Source organism: Euprymna scolopes, chromosome 18 (genome assembly GCF_053919585.1).
Source record: "Euprymna scolopes isolate OS-2025 chromosome 18, ASM5391958v1, whole genome shotgun sequence".
In the NCBI taxonomy this organism is placed as follows: Eukaryota; Metazoa; Mollusca; class Cephalopoda; order Sepiida; family Sepiolidae; genus Euprymna; species Euprymna scolopes.
Genome location: NC_136499.1, coordinates 36,699,476 through 36,718,645, shown reverse-complemented (window position 1 = coordinate 36,718,645; position 19,170 = coordinate 36,699,476).

Here is a 19,170-nt window from a genome sequence, read left to right as displayed (position 1 = left end):
GAAAAATAATTATATATATATATATATATATATATATATATATATATATATTAGTGTAGGTCAATTTTTCATTTTCTTCAGAATATTAAATAATGGCACTTCCCTCACGTTGCGTCTGGACTTACTAAGTACTCATGCAAAAAATTAGATCAAATCCTTGGGCTGTTTTTTGAGCATTCTGCATCAAAGTCGTAGACAAAACTATACTGCAAATTCTTCGTTTTTGCAAGGTTTCTCTTGAATATTCGTGTAAATACCAAAAAATTCTAGTATTTCAAATCAGGTTATTCTTTTTCTTTTATAAAAATAATATTAATATAACAAATCATAAATAATCTTCAAATTGAAAATCTGCACCCTCAAACTTTTCATTATTTATTTTTACTTTGGGAGTCACCACTTATCAAGGCTCTGTGGCAACTCAAGGATAAGGATATTAAGTAAATGTTCTGCATTCTATCAAGACAGGAAAGTCCATTTTTGGAGTTCCAACCCAGATGGAAAAGTTATGTTTGTTTAGATGGGTGACAATTTCTCCATTAATCATAGAGTTGCATTAGCAAACTGTCTTTTCATGTTATGAATTAAGCAGTAATATTTCAATATTTTAAATTGATTTTATTCGGTTATAAGTGAAAATATAACAAACTAACAAAAAAGAAAAAGACAAGACATTATTTTGATAGAATTTAATATATAGTCAAATTGCTCCAAATAAGAGCCCTTCGTATATAGATTGAAAATGCTGCATATAATAGCCTTTAGACAAAAATGACGGTTTCAATTTCTGACTCAAAATTTTGGCTGTGATGTGTCGATGTCTTGATTCAAAACTATATACGTTTGTGATGCTTCCGTTGTTAACTTGACTGCCCATTCCACGCCCTGAGAATGTGATGGAAAATCTGGCAAGTCAAGCTTGTTCCCATTAAATAATGATTCTCGAAGTTCAAAATCAGAAAAACTTTCCGTCATTGGTGGTTCAAAAATACCACACAATGTCAAAATAATTCAAAGTGTACTGCCTTAATAATTATGGTGAAATTAGATAAAATCTTAAAAATGTTTGTATAAATTAAAATAAATAATTGATTCATTGATAAATGAATAAATGCTTACTTACCTAATGGCCAAAATCATTTTTAAAGCCTCTTCTGTTACTTCAACTTCCTCAGATTTGACCAGTGAATATAGAAGGTTTTCAGGCAGTAAATAAACTGCACACCTTGCTTGCTTTTAATGCAATCTGCTGAATTTCGTGAGGATGCTCCCTAATCATCTGGATTATATTAAAAATATGCAATTGTTGATTGTGGAATTTATTTTGTTCAATTTCAAAAGGAACCGGATTGACAGTTCCTGGCTGCTGTTTCCGACTGGTAGTACAGGGGCCCTAACTCTTTGGTAGCGCTTAGAGTGGCTGCTCCATCAACAATTCTTTAATATCGGGATGTTTGTAGTGCCATGTCGCGCATGGAAACGCACCCTGCACTCATCCCCAATGGGCTTTCCAGGGGCCACAGTCCTAGTTGAAGAAAGGTCAGCTTATTGGTCTTCTTGTGTTGCATGCCTAATACCCTGCATAACCTCTTGTTCAGCTTCCCCTTACCTAACTGAGACTGTGTAAAAACATGATGGCATTACAATAAAAAAAATAAGCTTAAACTAGGCCTAGGGACAAACAAATCCAACTTGCCACCTTGCTCGAGGCTTGCATTCACTAACATCCGTGGGCTTAGAACTAATTTAGCTGATGTTGAAGTATTTCACCTAACAAATACCTCAGATATCTTAGCACTAAGCGAGACTAACCTTCACTCCTCCATCCACTCTAACTACTTTAACATGCCTGGCTTTCTCCCACTCTGCCTAAGGACTCTGGCAGACATATGCACGGGCTTAGAGTCTACATTCGTAACACCCTCCCCCTAACTAGAGAAACAAACCTAGAAACGGAGGATCAAGTCTTTATGCGCTTTAGACTAAACTTACAACATAACATTAGCTACCTTTATTTTCTCTACCGCTCTCCCTCGACCCAGGACTGCACCATAATAAACAAAGTCTCTGACATCATAGACACAGCACTCTCCCTCGTCACTAGCGCACAAGTAAATGTATTTGGTGACTTTAATGTGCACCACAAAAACTAGCTCGGACTCTCTACTCACACAGATGCAGCGGGCAGCACAACACATAGATTCGCTATATCTCACTCCCTATCACACATGGTTACGTTTTTAACCCGTTTCCCTGGCCAGCAAGAACAGCACAAATCATCTCTAGATCTGTTTCTGACCACAGTTCCCGAGGATTGTATAACACATGCCGACAGCCCACTCGGGAACGCTGATCATGCAGTGATAATGGTTGAAATCGCCCTAAACTCTAGAGCCAAAACTGAAGAGCCAGTGATCAAAACAACGAGATATTATAAAAAGGCTGACTGTGAAGCCATCAGAGATCTTATCAGAGATGTCCCATGGGGAAAATATTTTCGCTTCCTGCTGAACAGTGCGCAAATGAGATAACTGAATGGTTCAAAACAGCAATTGAAGCACATGTTCCTATGCGGAAAATTTATAGCAAGCCCCCACTTTCCCCAATGGTTTAATTCTACTTGCGAAACGGCCATTGCTCAAAGGCAGCGTGCATACCGCAGATTTAACCGACATAAGTCCAGTTCAAACAGACAGAAGTATATAGAAGCTAGAAGTAACGTTAAGAAGGAAATAGCGACAGCTAAGAGAGGATTTACTGAAACCACTAAAAAACGTATCGAAGCACAAAAATTAGGAACTCGTGAATTCTGGAAAATCTACAACAGTGTAGTAAATAATCGGCAATCAACAATTCCCCCACTAACCAACAATCACGAGGTTATTTGCTCAGCAACCGACAAGGCTAACATGCTTGCCATTCGGTTTGCCTAAAACTCCACACTGGACCCTTCCAACCACCCCCTGCCTGACTTTCCTTTGCAAACAGACGCCACGCTAGACGATCTAAAAATCACCCCTGCTCAGGCGCATGCTATCATAAAAAACCTTGACATCTCAAAAGCATGTGGACCTGATCTCATCCCAGGTGTGCTATGTAAAAAGTGTTCAGCCGAAGTAGCTCCAGTTCTCTCCAAACTCTACAACGAATGACTTAATGAATCATGCTTTCCGGGCTGTTAGAAAACTGCTTCTGTGGTAGCAGTATTCAAGAATTCTGGCGAAAGAACTTAACCATCAAATTATCGCCCCATTAGCCTCCTCCCACTTTTTGCCAAAATATTTGAGACCATAATTAGCCATGCTCTAGTCCGTCACCTTACATATGCTAAACATCTGACTGACAAACAATATGGATTTAGATAAGCCCGTTCCACCGCAGCATTCCTCACTGTAATCTCTGAACGTATATACCATTCACTGGACAAAGCGGGGGAGAGTAGAACGGTAGCTCTAGATATATCTAAGGATTTTGACAGAGTATGGCATGAGGGTCTCCTCAGGAAAATTAAATCATACGGTATCACTGGTAGAATACTTAACATAATTAAATCCTTCTTAGATAAGAGAAAATCCAGGTTGTCCTCGACGGTCGTACATCTAAACAATATGATATAAATGCGGGAGTGCCTCAGGGATCTATCCTTAGATCTCTATTGTTCCTAATATTTATTACTGACCTCCCCGACGCAATTGCCTCTGAGATGGGTATATATGCTGATTACACCACACTTTATAATAAGCATGACAGGAAAAAAATGAACATAACTAAAAAAATTGGTAAAAAAAACCTAGAGGATGACCTCCAATCTGTAGTGGAATGGGGACAAAAATGGATGGTCACATTCAATGCTGCCAAGACTAAACTGGTCTCCTTCAATAATTACAAGAAACCTTCTCTGCCACCAATAGCAATGACCAGTGACTCCCTATCTTAGAGTACATCTTTCAAACTGCTTGGAAACATGAGTTGGAACAATTACATTGAGAACATTGCCAGGGCCGCTACGAAGAAGGTAGGCTCTCTCTACCGTGCTAGAAAACACCTGAAAGTATCCTGTACCTCTATAAGGCCACCATTCGCCCATGTATGGAGTATTGCTGTCACATTTTAGCTGGTGCATCTGCTGCCAGTCTCTCGCTCCTAGACAAGGTTCAAAAGAGAGTCGCCAATTTGATAGGCCCTGAACTGGCATCTAGGCGTCAGCCTCTGTCCAATCGATGAAACGTTGCATCCCTCTGCCTGTTCTACAAGTATTTTAATGGTGAATGCTCTTACGAACTGTAGACACTTGTGCCCTCACAACGTAACACCCTTGACAAACCCGACAGGCAGCTAAATCCCATCCCCACGCAGTAGAGATTCCTAGATGTAAAAGATCCTTCTACTCAAGTAGTTTCTTCCCCAGAAGCGCTAGAATCTGGAATTCCATTCCAGGTCCCTGCTTCCCCAACTGTACTGACATGGAGAAGTTCCAGTGTAACGTGAACCGACATCTTGCTGTCCAAATCCTTACATAGTGCCTCAGTACATGCTGTCCCTGATAGTAGCCCCTCACATCAAAGTGGCAATGTGCCTCGTTTGGGATGAAAATGTAATAAAAAAAAAATTTTTCAATGGCATACATATTTACAATAAAATTTAAGTTTTGTTGTGGGACTTTGTGGGTATGCACCACGAGTTCATAAACACATTAGCCTGATGGTTAAAGTCAGCCATCTTGCCTGGGTTAAAGGACCAATTTTCCACGGAGTCAACCTCAAGAAAACCTACTGTGTATCCATACAGTAATCTTTGGTCACAACTAAGGTCATTTAATCATCAGTTTTCAACATTGAATCCAGAGAATTGCTTATAGGGGAAAATGATATTTCAGTTAAATTATGACAATCATTTGAGCATAATTTCCACAGGGGCCCGCTGAATGTTGTAGGGCCTTTTGTGCAACCATCCATATTTTTAAAAAGAGCCCGTAAATGTAGTTTATTATGGTGCAAAGAGCAATCAATTGTATAAAGATTTCTTTTAATTTTTTTCTCTAAAATTGCTACCATTCCACTTTCACAACCTGTGTTGTATTAGTGTTTTTCACAAGGGTAACCTCGATAGGATTTTCCCTGTTGAATTCATGCAAAACATCCATCACATGCTCTGCATGAACAACACCTGTTGCACCACTGTTAGGAAGAACTGTGTGTGTCAGCTATTTACTTTCATATGGTGTCTCTATTGTAAAAGTTAAATGGTGTTCTGATCCCTTAGTTTTTTCATAGTTGTCTGTTCATTTTCCTCCACAATTTCTTTATAAAACAATGTATCCTTATCTACTATCCCATCAACTCCAATGCATATCATATATATTTCATTATATTTATTTGAGGGAGCAGTTGTTTTCACTTTAGTTTTAGCCCTGTCCACTTTACATTTATCAATAAGAATATTGCTTTTATTAATATTGGGTATAAGAAGGCCCATTGCCTGCAACTCCAAGAGCATGGCATTGCCAAGGCTGGCTCTAAGATTAGAAGGTATGCCTCCAGGACTAACTCAAGAGCACATTTTGGAAATTTGATAGGAGGATAATTGTAGATGATACTTTGGCTGCAAATATTCTTCTTCTACTCTTTCACTTTCAGATGATGAGTAATAGGGGGAGGAAATATCATCTGGAGATTTGAAGTTGAAGTGTTTTTGGTGAACATTTTTTATTAACCCACGTTCGCTTTTACTTCTTCCATAGCACTTTTATCAACTGGACCAAGCTGAAAAGTACCTTTCTGTCCAGGTTTGCTCCTCTGACCCTTTAGGTATTTCCGGTCCTCAACTGGAACCTGAAAATCAGATTTTACTTATATTAAAACGCATCTACACAGAATAATATAAAAATTAGTTTGCATTAAAATATGAAAATTGGTTTGGATAAAAGGTTACCTCACAAAGACATTGGAAAATAGAAAATAACTTACCTTTTGTTAAAGAGGACAGAAGCAAAGAAAGTGTTCAATCGGACAATTTTCTTTATTGCATTTTACATGAAGGTTGGCACAACTTAAAACTGGTAAATTGTAAGAACAGGACAAGATATCAAATAGTGAATCCAGTTTTTATAGCCAGAATTTCTTTTAAAAAGCCGAGAGAGATTTTCAATTCATTTGTTTGGCCTTCTTGAAACATAATATAGTCACCTTCGTTTTTAAATAGTCATTTCACTTAAAAGACGTGAACAGGGATTAACCGCTTCCCAAATTAACTTTGTTATTAATTTGGAAATAGCAAAATTCGAAAGGTGAGGAAAAGTATTTACTAAATAGTAACTATACTTAATAATGTGTCGATAAATTGGAGGCTGCGTTTTATTTAATGGTGTAGGCAGACCTAAAAATTTCCTTATATTTTTACTTCGAGTTGTAAATGTAGATTTGATTAAAATATCTGAAAAAAATACACACAGAAAAAACATTATACAAATAATTTTTAAATGAACTAACTTTGGCTCGTAAAGTTTTGTTTTTTTTATAAATAAACACTATTTTTAAACAGAAACACATCAGAATAAGTATATATGTTGTATTTTTATATTTAACTATCTTAATGAAGATAACGAGATAATTTAACAGTTTATTAAAAATGTAAACACGAACACGCACGCAGTAAAGGTTTTTTTTTTAATGAATAAACACCATCTTCTTAAGATAGAAAAAATTCAGAATAATTATATACATTGTATTTTTCATATTTAAGTCCAGTTTAATGAAGCGATATTTAAAGAGAAACTAAGGTGCAGAGATAATTCAAGAGTTTATTAAAAAATTAAACAGTAAACATAAACACGCATGCGGTCGTAACTTCAACCGGTGATTTCGTATAATTACCCAACACATAAAACTTCCATATATATATAGATATTTCTATATTAAATCAGATATTATAACGTTTTAATTCCTTTTTATTTTTGATATTTTAATCCCTAAAAATACGGAATAATAAACATTAAAATATTTATTATTATAATGTATTTTATTGTTTTTGTTTCTTAACACTCGAATTTTATTTAAGCGATATATTCCCGGAGTGACACCGATGCCGTAAGAAAAATCCGAATTTATTTGGTATTTAGGTTGGAATGCTCAACAAAATACAAAATTTTAAAGAAAAATATTTCTTGTGGTAAATTTTGACATTATTTGGCAACTTTCTTCGAATGCCATAAACTAAAAATAAAATAAAATAAAATAAAAACCTGAAATTTTGGATATAGGTTACTTGGACCTGGATCCAACGTTTTAATTCGATTTGAGCCCAAAACAATAAATGTTAATGATGAAAACTTAGGGTCAAATAAAAAAAATAACTCTGCGGTCTCTCTACCAAATTACTAAGCCAACTTTTCGTTTAAACATTTGAAATTTCAAAGAATGTGTATTAAAATAAAGGATAAGCTTTTTACTCGTTTTTTTTACCGGAAATTCGACTACTCAGAGGTTGACCTTTACGGTCTCTAGCAAACAATACAGCACATTTCTGCTCCAAACATTTTAAATTTAACAGAAAGCGTATTCAGACATGCAGCGAGCATTTTAATCAGATTCTGTGCGTAAATGTGGCTGACAAAGGGGCACAGTGTAAAAAGCTATAACAAACTTGAAATTTTAGATGTAGGTTACCTGGACATGCCAAACATTTTAATATATATATACATATGCACATAAAGTTATGAACATTATATAGGGTCCGAGCAACGCCCAGCTGAACTGCTAGTTTAGTTGTATATTACAGCTAGTACAGTGATAGCATTTTTAACATCAATAAGTAGATAAGAATGGCCGAGGTTCACTTAAAGGCAAATCGATAAAATATGAAAGTGAAAAATATCAGAATTGAGTAGAGATTATTCTGCAAATACAAAGATCCAATTCAAAATTATTAGCTATAAACGGATGATCCCTTCTGACATGTCTGAAACGTGAGGGTGGAAAAAAGGCTGAGACATTTGTCATAACAATATCAGCTGTCATTTATAAGAGAAAAAAAAAGACTCTCGTGCAAAATATAGTTAAGCCAAGATTTAGAATTCAAGGAATCGGATCAACCAACACCATCGGCTTAAAAGTTAATTAGCGTCGGTTGGGATCACTAAGATGACAAAGAGTCTATCTAAAATCCTATAAGTTTCTGAACTTGAAATTAGCCTCGTTGTCGCCTTTTTCATTCTCAATTATCTTTATGTGTGACTGAATTTATATTAATATCGACTTATTTGAACATGTTAAGTGCCCTTTATTTGTTGCTATTACAGTTACCTTCCTTTAAAAACGTCAGGGAAAAAAAATTTAAAAAGTCAAATGACGTCGATCTATTGGGAGATTGAACTAAAAAATACAATGAGTTCCCGTAGTTGTGTTCGAGTACTTGATCTGATGTTATATCATATCAACAGTTTTTACATCACTAAAGCTGGATACAGTTATTATACAGTTGTGACTCAAGTCCTTAAACTGTCTTGTCTCCATTCGCTTGTTTTATTTTACAGCATAAAAATATTTTTTAACTATGTATAAATTACATCTCTTAGACTATGCTATAACTCTACTCTCTAATAAAGCTTTAAGATAAAATATGAAACATTAGATGTTTGTAACGGTTTTACCAAATCATCTTTTAGTATACACAATGAAAAAGAACGTATTATATAGGTGCCCTTAGATTGTATACAAATTAGAGCTCATTTAATCCTAAAGAGTAATTTAATGAATATCGTTCCACACTAGGCATAGACTTCGATATAAGGAGCTAAATATATTACTTTAATTTCAGAATTCAGTCAAATGTAAGTGTGTGATATATACAGGGTGTCCCAATAAAATGTATACACTCTTTAAATGACCATAAAATCAACATATTATGAGAAAGAAAAGTTTCGTACATGAAAATACTGTAAACAAGTATTGAAATCAGTTAATTATCGAAAGTGTTCAAATTATTGGTCATTGTTGTCCATGAACAGCTGATAACGTTCACTGATTGAATCGAAAATTTATGTAATCAGTTCAATTGGTATGTTGATATATCTTCCTTCACTAGTTGTTTTCAACTCATTCATTGTTGCTTGTTTTGTGGTTTGAACCCTGTGTTTTACATGTCCCCACCCACCCACCCTCATAAAGAGAAAAATCGTAGGGGGGGGGGTCAAATCCGGTGAGCGCGGACGGTACTCGATACTTCCTCTTCGTCCTAACTATCCGTTTCACATATTCCTATCAAGATATGCTCTTACCTCATCATGATAATGGGAAAGTGTTCCGTCCTTCTAAAAGTGTCATTCTTTATTTTTACATATCTCTTGGGAACGTGGAATAGCGTATTCCTGTAGCAAGTTGATATAATTTAAAGAGTGTAAACATTTTATTGGGACACCCTGTATATTCCAACACAGAAAAGAGTAATTGTCGAAATGTGAATGCCGGAGGACTAAGTAAGAATAGCAACTACTTTACTCGCCTTAAAGCAACTCTGAGTGATGAAGAGCATTTTGTTATTTTTCTGTTTTAAAGACTAACTATCGTTTCATTTCATTTGTTCTTATATTTCATCTAATTCATTATTTATCAAAGATTTAAACGTTATCTTAAGGATAATAGCTTCCCATCACCCTGGAAAATCTCATCAATAAGGCCTATATTTGAGAATGCAGCTGATCGGTCATCCCCCTCTCAGTACAGGTCAATAAGTCTCCTGTGAGCCATAAGTAAGTTGCTGGAATCTGGGTTAAATAGAGAAGTAATAAACCATTTCAGCGAAAATAACGTCCTTAGTAACACGCAATATGGTTTTCATTCTGCTCTATCTACAAAAGGTGTGCTTGTAGTTATATCTCATAGGATTAGCGAATCTCTCGACGGAGGCTACCTTTCTAGGGCAATTGCTCTTGACATATCAAAGACCTTTGATAGAGTATGGCATACATGTTTACTTCACAAGATCTGCAGCTACGTTATAGTTGGAAATGTTTTCTCAATTATTAAATCATTTCTCTCTGATACGTTCATAAGAGTAGTGGGTGATGAACAGAAATCAGAAGCTGAGAGTATTAATGCTGAAGACCCTCAGAGGTTCATCCTGGGCCAAACTCTCTTCCTTATCTGCATTAATGATCTACCAAATCAATCCCTAACATCATTCGTATACATTTATGCTGATGATACTACTACCTCTAGTAGTACATCAAAGACCGTAAACAACCAAGTTCTCTCTGATTCTCTCTTCTCTGATCTTGAGTACATGCCACAATAGGGAAAGAGATGGTCGGTCACTTTTAATGCATCTAAAACCAAGTTCTTATCTTTACATCATCAACGCTTTGATCCTCATCTGACATCACTTGAGATGAATGGTTCTCGACTTTGGGGAGGCCTTATGTTTTGACAAGCTTCTCGACTTGAATATTACTCCTGATCTGAAATGGAATACATACATCAAATCCGTTGCCAATGCCGCTGGAAAAATGGTAGGATTATTATATCGAACCAGTAGATATCTCACTGTTGATGCAATTCTCTATCAATACAAGAGTCAAATCCGTCCAAGGATGGAATACTGTTGCCACATCTGGGAAGGAGCTGCTGGAAAAGACTTATCTTGCCTTGATAGAGTTCAGAATAGACTTCGTAGCCTCGCAGGGAATGTATTTTTCTCTTCCTCGCAACTTCTTTTTCAGAGAATAGATGTTACGGGTTTGTCTTTGTTTTATCGTTATTTTCATGGCAAGTGCTCGACTGAACTCCAATCTATAATCCTCCTTCGCCAAACATTCACAACATACACCCCTTTGGCTGAAAGCACAATCAATAATTCTCCCTACTTTTATCTGTGCCTAAAACCTAAACGTAGATTCCATGAACAAAGCTTGTTTCTTAGAATTGCACGCCTGTGGAACTGTCTTCCGTTTGCCTGCTTTCAAGCTGACTATAATATCGTTGTCTTTAACTCCAACGTAAACAAGTTTTTGATGACCCGTTCCACTTAAGTTAACAAATTTACCCTTATCCTCTAATCTTAATTGATGATGCCTATGTATAAAAAAGATTTCTTCATTTTCTATCATGTATTGCTTTGGTATTTTTGAAATTAGACGTTTTAAATCGGTTGCAGAAATATTATCTTTTAGTTGGTGCTGGATCAAATGCCTTTTTGTTTTATCCGGTCGACTCTGTAAGTTCCATAACTGATTTAAAAATAAATATTTCTGTAATTCTAGAAAACGTAATAGTAGACGAAAACTATTTCTGGTGTCCCTGGATATTTTACGCATTCAAAGAGTACGGAATAAAAGAAATAGTAAAAATAAGTTTATTCGATATTTTTATTATTTGACAAAATCAGATTATAAATACTAATGCCCAAGTGTGATGTCAAACTTATAAACTCTGATTCTACGTAAATGAACGAAAATTATTTTAAGCACTGGGATACTAAAGAAAATGGTCACATTATTAAAAAAAAAGAAATCTTAACAGGCAAATGTATTTTCTGTTTCTTCATTTTCTTCTCCCTCCCTCTCTCTCTCTCTCTCTCTCTCTGTCGATCTGAATCTCTATATATTCTCCTTCTCTTTTGTTTTGTACTTATGCCTCTCTCAGAAAGAATGTGGTACAGGAACGGAGTATGACCACGACCTACTTAAATATAGATATTTTTTTGCACTAAAGTCACATGACTGCTGATGTCACGAGATGTAGTGTGAGATAAGACCAGAACATATTCAATTGTATCAAAGTTTAAAATTGTCAAAAAGTAACTGTATTTTCATCTCTTAAAAGCAAGAAATTAATTCTCATTGGAACGCTTGCAATTCAAAGTGAGAATGCTATGCCGGGAAAATATCGTACAGTAGGAGACATTAACATTACTAAAAGTTTTCGTGTTTATATATATATTATTAAAATTTGAAATTTAAAGCGAAAACGATAGGTGATTTTCTATGTTTAATAGAATTATTAGTTTAGATTTAAAGATAAATAAATATTTGTTAAATTTTAAAATAAATCTATAATGAGTTTTTAGTATTATTATTGTAAATTATTTCTTTATTAAAACTGCATTAATTCTTAACGCTTAATATGAACAACAGTTTTAAAAGTTTTAGTTCAAACCAAAAAAAATGTGTTATATATACCTTCTATATCAAAAAAGGGTTTTACCAGCTTCTTTATAATACATGCTTATTAAAAATGAACTGGTCTTCTGCATAAAAAGCATAAGTTCTTTCATTATCATGCATTTTTATTTAAACCTTGTCAAATCCATTATCGTAGATTTTTTTTAATACAATGTTTTAATGAAAAAAATAAATCTATTATATAAATCTCACCTGTCTGTTAAAATGTATGCATTCATATATGTATGTATGTATGTGTGTATGTATGTATGCATTTATATCTTTATTACTATATGTGTGTGTGGGGGGGCGGGGAGGACTCCAAAAAGCCATGTTAAGGCAACCCCTCTAGGTGAAGCAAATCTCTGATAAAAAAAAAACATAAAGCGGGAGACCAGTACCCGCATTAAGCTGGTCTGCAGTTTGATTTGTTGCTGGCTATCTTGCTCATGCTTGTTGCTGGATCTCAACCTTTTGAACCGAGAGAGAGAGAGACTTAGCTGCCGTACAAAGCTAAACCTCTGTAACATCATCTTTGTATAGATACTTCCTCAGGCATTTGTCTACAAACATCGACCGTGGCGATGGAAAAAGTGTCACGTATGTAGCCCTGAAATGCTGGAAGCATGTAATAATTGATCTGCCATCATTCTATATATGCATATGTGTGTGTATTTATGTATGTATACATGTTAATATATGTACTAGTGTATGTATGTGTATGTATACCTATTTGTATATGTATGTATGTGTGTATATATATTTATTTATTTGTTTTTGTGTATATATGTTTATGTATGTCTGTATGTATATACGTATATATATATATATATATATTTGTGCATATGTATATGTATATACGCATATATATGTATGCGTATAAGCGCATATATATGTATGTGTAGGTATATGTAGGTAACTTTATGTGTATGTATGTATATGTGCATACATGTGTACGTATATGTATGTGAATATATATGTGTGTATGGGTGTATGTATTTGTATATGATAGTATATATGTGTATGCATATATTTGTATATGTGTGTGCATGTGTGTATGCATACGTTTGTATGTATGTGTATGTATGTATGGATGTATGGATGTGGGCATGTGTGTATTTTTATGTGTATGTGTGCGTATGTATGTGTGCATATATATATATATATATATATATATATATATATATATATATATATATATATATATATATATATGTATATATGCCAAGGACCGTCTTCAATGTCATGTCTGCTTGAGCGTGTGAATTCGCTGGCAGGACTAACAAAAAAAATATATCTTCGGGCTCATGGACTTTCAGTGACTGAGGGAGTGACACTCGTCTGACAAGACGTTGCAATTATGATCCGTCATGTATGTATGCATGTATGTATCGCAAAATCTTTCGACAGAGGCAAGGATCCTGACAAGATCGGTATCATTTTGAAGCTCGACTTGGCGGACGACAAATATCGAAAAATTGGCCAGAAAAGGTATTCCTTCACTCTGAGCAGTCGATGTTTTTTAGCCACTTTTGAAATGAAGCATATCGATTGGATTGCACTTCCGGTCGCCTCATAGAGCATTCGTAAGACATCAGATTTTCTTTCACTTTCTCTCCCGTCTTCGCGTCACGGGTTCGAACCTACCTGCCTACTGCCACTTTTTTAACACTTCTCCTCACCCTGGCTGTTTACTGTTGTTTTGATTCCCCCCACCCATGGTTCCATACCATACCACCTCCATAAACCCGGGCAACTCATAATACCTCCCCCGCCACTACCATTTTTTTACCCCTCTCACCATCCGGTCTGCCTACTGTTGTTTTGATCCTCCCGATACTACCACTTTTTTAAGACTTCTCTCCACACGGATTTCCTAATGTTATTTAAACCCCCCGCGGGTATCCACACTAGTAAATAATAAATACAAGCCTTGTAGATGCACACGTGAAAAGCATGTCTAAATGAAAGTTGGTAAAATAAAGTAGCAATTTTTATAAATAAAGTTTTGGTAGCTACAAAAAAAAAGCGAATAAAAATAAATAAATAAATAAAACAAAGATGTAGCTCACGTTAATAAAAATGGCGATTAATTATTTTCAGCAGTTTTCATTTCGTCGTTTCATGTAACTTTCTGTGACTTGTTTTTAGTTTATAGGCACTTATGTAGAAAAAGTAACATGCTGAAATACTAACGTTATTATTTAGAAACCTATTCTCAGCTTGAAAAAAAAAATGGTTGTTAGTAACTATTCTAAACTTTCACCTAACAATTTAATTAAAAAACATTATCGCAAAACTTGAATTTAATTTCAGAATACTATTAAAACAATAGCATGGTATCTAATCTGCATGGACCCAATTATTTTCTTTAAAAACATGGTTTACGTAAACAAAATGTTTATAGGCAATGTTCACACTCATTTCACTGAATGAATTACGCGATGTAAATAAGAATTCCATCTATATATAGTGAAAGTAATCATTATTGTAAAAGAAAACAGAGCGTATATATTGTCCTCAAGTTTTCTTAAGATCCCATTCAATGTTTTAAAGCCTCGTGAATGTAACACACACGCACACACACAATACATACACACACAAACACACACACACACACACACACACACACACACACACATATATATATATATATATATATATATATATATATATATATATAAAATAAAATTACAATTAGATTTACCAAAATGATCCAAGATGGTAAAATTAAAGTATATTATAAATATTAAAGAATTAATATTTATAAAGTTATCTCAGCCAGATGTAAAAGCTTGATAAAACCGAATAGGAGATAGAGCTTATAGTACGAGCAAACAGTTAATAGAACATGTTAAAAACACTTTGAAATGAGTTAAAAACATATTAATCTGAAAATGAAAACACTAGATAAGTGGATTGTCCTTAATCCGCAGAGTTTCGAAGAAATACTTTCCTTCTCATCAGAGGGAAGGAATTAGCAAAATGCGGGATCGGATTTTGCATGCAAAAGTATTTGATGAAACAACAAGTAAGTAAAAGATCTTACTTGATAACAAAGATCTTACTTGATGAAAAAGTGAAGCAGAGGGAATATGGTATATATATATATATATATATATATATATATATATATATATATATATATATATATATATATATATATATATTGCTCATAATGGCATATGTGGAAGTTTTAATAACTAAAAGCAATTCGGAAAGGACCGGAATCACAAAAGTAAAGAAAAGAAAAACAAAAACAAAACAAATAGGCGGGTTTGTTTGAGTAGAGAAATGTCTAACGGTTTATTTATCTATCATTCCTCGCCTCGTTGTATAATAAATTTGCAACCATGTTGTTGGTTTGTTCGGTGTATGTGAAGTCCGTTAGTGGTATGGAACTTTGATTAATTTTGGGAGAAAATATCCACCCTTTTCCAAAAGGAAACATGGAAAAAGAAAAGTCGAGGTATTTTCTCCCGAAATTTATATATATATATATATATACATATATATATATATATGTATATATATATATATATATATATATATATATATATATATATATTATTGCTTCTTCTTGAAAGAAGCTTGCTTTCCGATCGGACTAATATAGAGCGTCCATGTGCACGTAGATGGTTCTTAAAATCAGCTACACTCTTTCAAAATTGTTCACAGAAGTGGCAGGGGAACTTATCAGTATTTGGTCTTGTTTGTGGTGGGACTTCATAATACAAATTTAAGACTCTTATCAAAATGCTTCCTCAATTAGAGACGAAACCAGAGAAATTACAGCAATGCTTGTGTGGTTTCGGACAAAGCACATACTCATACAATTGTTGGTCATGCCTGACATTGTGTGACCTCACATGATTAACTTAACAGATTGTGCACTTCAGTTCTTGTTGCAATTAAGCAATGCTTCAATACTGCATGATTTTCCTCAAATGTTTTACATGCTTCTGTGATTATATATGTATATATATATATATATATATATACATATATATATGTGTGTGTGTGTGTGTGTGTGTGTGTGTGTGTGTGTGTGTGTGTGTGTCTGGTCGTGTGAAAGTATTTTTAACTGCTCAATACTCTGGATCTTTGCAGTAGTATAAATTATATACTTACGTTTCATTCCATCGAAGAAATTAGTCAATAATTTGCTGAGATTTTATTGTTTCCCTTGACCGGTGTAACATAAAATATTTCCCAGTAAAAGTATTCTTTTTTATCTATAAGTGGGCAAGGCTATTTTTCAGTTGGATTTTTTTTTTTTAATTTTCAATACTTAGATGGAATTCATTAGACAAAATATCTTAAAACACTTCCGAACATACAAATTAGCTTTTTGTGAAGATTGCAAAAGATAGGTTCAGCCATTTCGGAACGTATGTAGAAGGAACTCACACATACACAAAGTGTCTTTTATCTAATAAAAAGAGGTAGAGATATAAACATTACATCGCCAGAACTGAATAGTGCGCATGTGGAAATGATGCGAAGAAACGCCTAAATTATACAGGTAGTTCATACAAAATCTACACCGCATATCAGTATATTTTAGTTATTATTAGAATTTACAAACAATTCTGCGGCTGGGGAGGCATTATATGGGAAGGTGCGGAGAACACAAATAGTTTACTGTTTAAATGTCATTCTGATTTCAAGTAGACGTTTATACGATAAACAATTATTTGGTTATTCGACTAGAAACAATCGACTGATTTGATGTCTGATGTTGTCTTTACATTTCTTAAAGTACGCTATTTCCTATGCTCAGATATAAATTGAGAGAACTTGAATGCCTACTGCAGAGAACTAGAATATCTTAGTTCTTTGCATACGTCGGGATGCTGCTGCTGCTATGTTATGTGTCAAAGGCTTTGTTGCATGCCTTATCATGTCAGAATTATTTTACAAAAGAATGTAATAATACCTGCGCATAGGTAATAAAAGAAAACAATAAAAAAAATCAAATGTTCTAACAAAAAAACATGAATAAATAAATTCAAATTAATATCATAGAGTATAGTTTTTCAACCTTTTCATTTTGCATTTTTCCCTGTAAAAAATTATGTCTTTATTTTTGTCTTCGTTTTTTTTTTTGCTTTTCCTCTTGCTTTCTTTAAAAAATACAATACTTACGTAGTTTTTTAATCATTAAGGACAACATTTTAGTACATTGAAAATGGGGGAAACTCAGGTAACTATTTTATTTGTGAGAATATAGTTGTTTGTTATCTTCAGAAATGTTACTGTATCAGATCGCTTACACAAGGTTTAAATGTTCACAAGATGTTACAAAGTCAGTTAAATCTAAGCAAGAAGAGCATTATGTTTTCCTTATCGTGTGCCTACTTTTTAATGCATGCCTTTCTTAGTTTTTTTCACAATCTCCGATTCTTCTTACCCATTAATATTCCTTATCCCATTAATATGCCTTATCCCATTAATATTCCTTATCCATTAATATTTTTCTCCCTATGTTTGTTTGCTAGAAGATTTTCACGCCGACTGCCGAATTGGTTTTCCTTTGGTAAAACTTTCCTTTCCTGAATTCTTAATTGCACTAGATTGCAACCATCTTGCTTAATCGGACCACCTATTTGTCCTTTAACTGGACAGTCCTTTGTGTGAAGTTATTCGAGAAAACATTAGTTGATACAATATTTTGATTAGTCTTACGATCCAGCTGCTTCTTATGGCGAGATTATTCATGACAATTACAAGTGACACCTGACCTAAAAGGCAATAGACATAATCTGTGCACGCAATATAATCAGCTATCAACATATTATGCAACTATTATTGCATTTTCCATCTATTGTCCAAGTACATTTTCACATTATGTATCTTCAGCAGTTATCCTACCGAACACGAACACTCTGTTTATTACTTACTATTTGCACTGTCCACTAACGGATTTTTCGCACACTAAACCAATAACAGAGACGCGAAACTAACGTCCATGTCCCCTTGATCTGTTATAGTATAGTGACAAAGTTAGAACGGTCTTCGAAAAATGTGTCGTTATCTACATCCTTCATTTCTGTATCCGAGGATTATAAGAGCTGTACATTCTTAGTGGATACTTATCTTCTACCGCATATGCGTATGAAGCTCATAATGCGCATCAGTTTTGAGATTAAAGAGTAATGGTAATTATCTGACTTGATCGCCAAGCAATTTTGCTTGTCATTAGTTAAATTAAATTAGTTATTTCCATTAGTTAAAATTAAGATTAGTTAAGTTAATTAGTTTTTTTTAAATAAGTCAAAGTTAAAGATGATATTGAAAATTAATATTTCTGTATTTAGTATCAGAATAATAATACTTTCAGTAACAAGAAAAATAAAAGCACCGGTTTACAAACGTACGAATAAAACATGTACTTATAAGTTACTATAGGTGGTGTTAAGAATTAGGTGTGCTTGTGTGTGTTTTTTTTAATTCTTAACCTTTAGTAATCCGTAAAAGCACGGGAGGTAATGGTATTTGCAGCTAGGAGTCAGATACCACGTGAACCGTTCAAGTATGAATTTACAAAAATATAAATTCTAAATGTTTTATTCTAAATTCCTATGTAAAACTGAATAAACTAGTTGATATGTCAAATACACGGGAAAATTATTCCCCTTAAAATATTGTATGAACTATCTGCAATACTGGAACTTTTGTATTTAATATTGAAGACAATCAATTAAGGTCCACTGGGAACCCCTTTTCGGCAACAATGATGCTCGGCACTTATCTTGCTCAGACAACACTGCGAGGAAAAATAAACATTCTAGATTACTTGTCCACCCTTTATTAGTGTTCCTGTATCTATTACCCATGGCAGGCGTGCTGTTCAAGTCGGAGCAGGTCTGCATCGAAGTATCCCCATTAGGAACTGACTACGTGAACTCTCTAGCCAAATTTTTCAGTCTATCCGGTTCATCCCAGCCTCCAAATCACTCACCAGGTCTCCTACCTTTTTTACCTATTTCTATCCCTTAATTTAACTATGACCG